Genomic DNA, 5,763 nt, shown 5'->3' with positions numbered 1-5,763 from the left:
CACTGAGTGTCTGTTGCTTCTGTCTGCGGCTTGAAATTCGACTTATTGTGATGCTCCTCCATTTATGTTAGAAGCAGGTTTTTTTCCCACTTGTTCTGATTCATGGCCCCTTTGATGTCCAACACAAGGAATAGTTTGTGTGGCTGAGGATACTCAATAAAAGGGGCCGGGCCAAATAATGTTAGGCCAATGTTTAATGGCAGGGTATGAAGTGTCAACAAAACAAAAATACAAACCTCCAATTTATATTTTGGGGCTCTAGAAACCACACACTTGAGTACTTTAAGAATGTGGACTATGTCATGGGCTAGTTTTCAAAGACTTAGGGGCAAATTCCCTAAGCGGCGAAGATTCGCCACCGACGACTTCGCAGCCATTAGAAGTACCCCAAGCTGATGCAGTTTTCTGCAAACAGGAGAACCAGGGGAATCAGGTGAGCAGTTAGAATCCCTGGGTTGTCCCTAACATTGTGCAACCTCCAGATATTTAACCCTTTGTCTGCCAAGCATGTCTGCTGTAATCGCTGGCAGGCAAGTGCTCAATCTGCCAAGAATGTACAACATATGTTCCCCTGCAGATGAGTATTTCTCTCTGGGGTCCATCAATACCACATACTGTACCTCAATACCCAATATGCAAAGATTTACCAAAGTTTGTGGTATTTATGGAGATCCTAAATGAAAAAAGAACATAGAAATTCTCAACTAACAACTAAGCTTTTGAAAACGGAGCCCCCTGACTGGGTATGATGTGCAGCAAGAGCCCCTAACTTTACAAAGATCCCCTGAAAACCATATATTTTTGGTAAGTACACATTCTGACGAATCCAACATGGGTAAAGATGTCTTTCTACACCAAACTGCAAATCCTTCCTCAACTTAGTGGTTTTTTATGGCATTTCTGAAAATCGCCAGAGGTCTACTGAACAGTATGCCCAATATGCCTAGATTTACCAAACTGTTCAATAGAACTCTGGCATTCATATTTAGGGGGATTTACCTTTCTACGTAAAACATTGGGGCAGATTAACTAAAGGGTGAATTGTTGCCAGCGACTGCTTCGCACACATCCCACCACTTTGTCAGGCGCAAATTTGCTACCACTACGCAAATTCACTAATATGCGAAGTTGCACCCTTGGCGATTTTTTACTAGCGTTACTTCGGCAGTGCCAGCATTTCATAGCAAAGACGCGCTAGCATTTGTTTGTGCCTAGTGATCTTACGCTTAGGTCAATTTGCATACGGCGGGTAATTTAAAGTTGTATGGACGTCTTTATTATAAATGTTGGTGCAAATGCTTGAAGTTACCACTTTTTATTACACATGTCCATGGAACCTTAATAAAGACAAGAGAATTAATATAATGCCCTACACATGAGCCCACTGTAAAATGAATATTCCATATGTTATAAAATGTCTGGAGAAAACCAGTTACCCAAAAAAGTAATTTAGGACTTTTGCAGCCAATCTCGCTTAAAAAAAGGAAAAGTCGCCAGCGTTTTTTGAACTTTAATGCATTTTCGGCACACAGGATCTGATGTAAGTGACAGAAGATTGAGGAAGATCTAGCTGCTTTATAGCACTTCACCTGGTCTGAGGTGGTAAAATCAACTCTGGCGAAAGAGGAAACGTTCAGTAAAATACGCACTTTAGTGAGTTTGCAGAGTAACGATTGTTCCCAAGAGCGAAAAGTCGCCTGGCAATTAAGCGAATCAATGCTAGCGACGGCCCTGTTTGCTAGCGAATTGGTGATGTCCCTGCAGGTGCCAATGCTGGTGAAAAGTCGCTAGCGTTAGCCACTTTGCCCTTTAGTGAATCTGCCCCATTGTGAGAGATAACTTCGGCAAAGTGAAACATTTTTAAGCGATTTTCAGAATTGTCATAAAAACCTCTAGGTTTAGGAAAGATTTGCAGATTGGCAGTTTGATGTAGAAAGACAACCTTACCTATTTTGGATTTGTCAGAATGTGTACTTTCCATAAATATATGGTTTTCAGGGACACTGTCCTTTTTTTTGCACCTTTTACCACACATTAAACTGGCAATGGGTTTATGAATTAGTGTAACTTTAAGCATGAAAATAGAATGCACAAGGTGAATTTTGGGGAGCGTTAATATCATATACTTAAGTAAATGTATACACAGTGGAGGGCAAACTGTTCAGTGAACCCCTGACGTTCATATGTAGGGTGTTTTATCTTGGTACCCAATGATATGTGGGAGATACATTTCTGAGAAGGGAAAGCTTTGAGGTGATTTTTAGAAATGTCATCAAAAACAGCAACTTTAGAAAAGCTTTGCCTTTTGGTAAAAAGACATTTACCCATTTTGGATTCATGGGAATGTGTACTTTCATAAAAATACATGACTTTTCCCGGGTTACCGCTCTTTCTTGCAACTTTACCTCACATAAAATGCAGTAAATGTGCTGCTTTCACAGTGGCTGGAATGACAGAGGATGAAAGATGATATGGGTGTCTTCCTTTATGGGGCCCTAGATGCCACAGTTAGATAAACCTGTGCACATTGGGCACCAAACTGTTCACTCAACCCCTGGCCTTCATATTTAGGGCTATTTATCTCAGTACCTGATGTTACGTGGGAGAGGAGATAATGGAAACTGGAAACTTTAGGAAAGCATTGTGGATACGTAGTTTGGAATAGAAAGACGTGTATACCTAATTTGAATTCGTCAGAATCTGTTCTTTCAAAATATGTATAATTTTTTAGGGTAAACCTACTGTTGGTGGAGTTTTTGGCCTTGAAATGCAGGTATAACTTATTACAGAACTGGAATTACACCAAATCACTAGCATATTTTGAAAGCTTAGGTTGTCCTGAAAAAAACGATATATCGTTTTCCAGGTAAACCTTAAAGGGGTTGTTCGCCTTTGAGATAACTTTTAGTATGATATAGAGAGTGATATTCTGAGATAATTTGAAATTTAGCATTTTTTATTATAGAAGGTTTTTTTTTTTTTAGTTATTTTGCTTTTTATTCAGCCGGTCTTCAATTTGCATTTTAAACAATCTGGTAACTAGGGCTCCTCGAGGAAAGGTCGCAAAATGAAATCGCACAAAATGTTTAAACTGTCTGGCAATAAAAGTTTGCAAGTGACCAAATTGGCTGGCAGTGAAAGGGTTAAAGGGGGTTGTTCACCATTGAGAACTTTTAGTATAATGTAGGGAGTGATATTCTGAGACAATTCGCAATAGATTTTCATTTTTTTTTTTATTTGTGGATTTTGAGTTATTTAGCTTTTTATTCAGCAGCTCTCTAGTTTGTAATTTCAAATCTGTTTGCTAGGGTCCAAATTACCATAGCAACCATGCACGGATTTGAATAAGAGACTGAAATATGAATAGGAGAGGCCTGAACAGAACGATGAGCAATAAGAAGTAGAAAATAACAATTGGGGGCACATTTACTTAGCTCGAGTGAAGGAATAGAATAAAAAAATACTTTAAATTTCGAAGTATTTTTTTGGCTACGTGGCTTTTCCCTCCAGTCCCCGGGACTCGACTTCAATTTGGCAACACAGGAAAACAGAAAAAGCAAAAAACACTAGGACAAAAACACTCTCTGGCACGCTCTGAAAGAGTGCGGGAATAACAGCGACTGCAAAAATGAGTAAAACAGAGGCCATAGTAAATACCGACAAAACGCCAATTGTTTATTAGAAATGATGAAAATAACCAAATACATAGAGAGCGAGAACACAGAGAGAAAATGTAATACACCAACAAACTAAAGGTGCTATGATGAGGTAGAGCATTTATCATTTGAGGTTTTTCAAAAAAAATAAATAAATAAACATTACAGGGAGACTTTTAACCACAGCCGACACATACAGGCAGGGGGCAGCAGTTACGTCCTTATATAGAGAAAAACAATAAATAAAAATTGACAGTGAAAAACTGTAATTCCCCTTGTGTCTCTCTTTAAAGGGGACACTTTCCTGTAAACATCATTTCCCTCCATTAAAATGAAAGTGATGCTTTAATCAAGGGATGGGCAAACGTATCACTTACTACAACTTGAAAATAACGGATATCTACGCAGAACACAGAGATAACATTTCCCATGTATATCCGTTTGATTTCCAGGTTATCGGGAAACCCATTATCCAGAAAGCTCCAAACTACAGGATGCTCATCTCCCATACACTCTATTTTAATCAAATAAATACATTTTTTATTAAAAGATTTCCTTTTTCTCTGTAATAATAAAACAGTACCTGGAACTTGATCCTAACCAAGATATAATTAATCCTTATTGGAAGCAAATGCAACCTATTGGGTTTATTTCATGTTTAAAAAATTTTCTAGTAGACTTAAGGTATGAAAATTTGGTATACACCAAATCCAGGATTCGGCCTTTTTCAGCAGGATTTGGATTTGGCCGATTCCTTGTGTCTGGACCCGTGACTTTTCATCACAAAACAAGGAAGTGGAAAATTTTTTTAACTTTTTCCTTTCCCGGACCTAATTTTCATATGCAAATTAAGATTTGGTTCAGTATTCGGCCGAATCTTTGACAAAGGATTCGTCCGAATCCCAAATGGTGGATTTGGTGCATCCCTAATGAAAATCCAAATTCCGAGAAAGATCCGTTATCCGGAAAACCCCAGGTGCAAAGCATTCTGGATAACAGGTCCCATACCTGTACTCTGTGCCCCGTCTGATGTACTATCTCCTAGATTATAAGGCATATTATGTCTGTTCCAATAGGAGCACGTTTAGAAAACTGTCTGACTACATAGCTCAGCCCCCGAGGTTCTCCATAAAGTTCAAATCAGACATCAATAGCAAAAAACATATTGGAGGAGCCATTTATACTCTACCATCAGTTCAGTGAAAAATGGCAGAGCAAGTAATTTGCATTATGTGTGACTTCGCACCTATGACTATTAAGTAACTCCTTCAAATGTATTATTAGTCTGTATTTGTATATAGTCCTATTCTTTATGTACAACTGAAGCATTTCCAATTAACATAATGTTGTACGTCAGTTGTTGGGCCCACGTGAAAGTTTCCCCCTCCAACATATTCCCCTACATCCAGGGCTTGTGGCCAGTACAAGTATAGGACCTGAATGCTTAGGACCTGGGGTTTGCCGGAAAAGAGATCTTTCTGTTATTTGGCTTTTCCTACCTTAAGTCTACTAGATGATCAAGTAAACATTAAATAAACCCAATAGGCTGGTTTTGCTTCCAATAAGGATTAATTATATCTTAGTTGGGATCAAGTACAAGCTACTGTTTTATTATCACAGAGAAAAGGGAAATGGGTTTTAAAAGATTGTATTATTTGATCAAAATGGAGTCTACAGGAAGTGACCTTTCCATAATTCGGAGCTTTCTGGATATTGAATCCCATACCTGTACACTGACAAGTCACCCAATGAGCACATATGCCAGTCAATCACACATGGAGCACGCAGAGTGCTGCTGACAGCAACAGAGACATAATGCTATACATGAAATAAGAGGACACCTTTAAAGGAGAACTAAACCCTAAAAATGAATAGGGCTAAAAATGCCATGTTTTATATACTGAATGTATTGCCCTAGCCTAAAGTTTCCGCTTGTCAATAGCAGCAATGATCCTGGACTTCAAACTTGTCACAGGGGTCACCATCTTGGAAAGTGTCTGTGACACTCACATGCTCAGTGGACTCTGAGCAGCTGTTGAGAAGCTAAGCTTAGGGGTCGTCACTATTTATCAAGCAGAAAATGAGGTTGGTCTGTAATATAAGCTGA

This window comes from Xenopus laevis, chromosome 3L, assembly GCF_017654675.1.
Source record: "Xenopus laevis strain J_2021 chromosome 3L, Xenopus_laevis_v10.1, whole genome shotgun sequence".
NCBI classification, from domain to species: domain Eukaryota; kingdom Metazoa; phylum Chordata; class Amphibia; order Anura; family Pipidae; genus Xenopus; species Xenopus laevis.
The sequence above is the reverse complement of the archived record's forward strand: the minus strand, read 5'-3'. Positions refer to the sequence as shown.